The following is an 833-nucleotide window of genomic DNA, read 5'->3' as shown; positions in this document are numbered from 1 at the left end:
ATGGGTCAGGGTCCTGGCCCATTTATTACTTATGTATTTTTTTTTTCTAAATTCAATTTTTAATAGGGATATTTGATTATGACAGTTCCATAATACAATAAATATAAAACCCCTGAAGATAAAATAAAGTTTAGATACAAAGTACTTATCATGTTATACAATTGCATTACCCATAAAAGCAAAAATGATTTGAAGATTTAAATACACGATAAAAATTTCATGTTTGGATAAATTACAACACATCACATAATGCAGCACTTCATGTTGTAGATCTTCAAGTGCCACCATCTTCTTCTAGAATGTTTATATCAGGCTATTTATAAATTAGTGACTATAAAAGTGATTATTAGTTAGACAAATGATGTATTTAACTATTTATATTCAAGTCCATTTAAAAAAAAAAAATCAATTTACCTCATCTTCAACATCAGTATCACTCAACTTTGTACAACATCTAGAGTACGAAGTAGGTGATGAATGTTTTAACAATAAATAAAACTACTAGTTGTAAAGAAATAACAAAAACAACAATTATGAAAAACATGGGTAATTTTATTTCTTGTACCACGAATGTTAGCCCGTAAACCAATCTCTAGGACACATCAAAGCCTCCAAAATCTTTGGATGTAGCTTATTTCAATGTGGACAAACAAACCCATCACTGTTGCTAAATGTAGACTCTGACACCACTGTAGATACTGGGATAGCTAAAATATCTTTTGCAACTTTTTGCAAAGAAGGATATTTTGTTGAATTTGCATTCTACCAAGACATTATGTCAAAATCATTCGATCTAGGTAATAGAGGCTCATCGAAGAAAATATCAAGCTCTG

Source organism: Olea europaea, unplaced genomic scaffold (assembly GCF_002742605.1).
Source record: "Olea europaea var. sylvestris unplaced genomic scaffold, O_europaea_v1 scaffold1458, whole genome shotgun sequence".
Lineage (NCBI taxonomy): Eukaryota > Viridiplantae > Streptophyta > Magnoliopsida > Lamiales > Oleaceae > Olea > Olea europaea.
The sequence above is the reverse complement of the archived record's forward strand: the minus strand, read 5'-3'. Positions refer to the sequence as shown.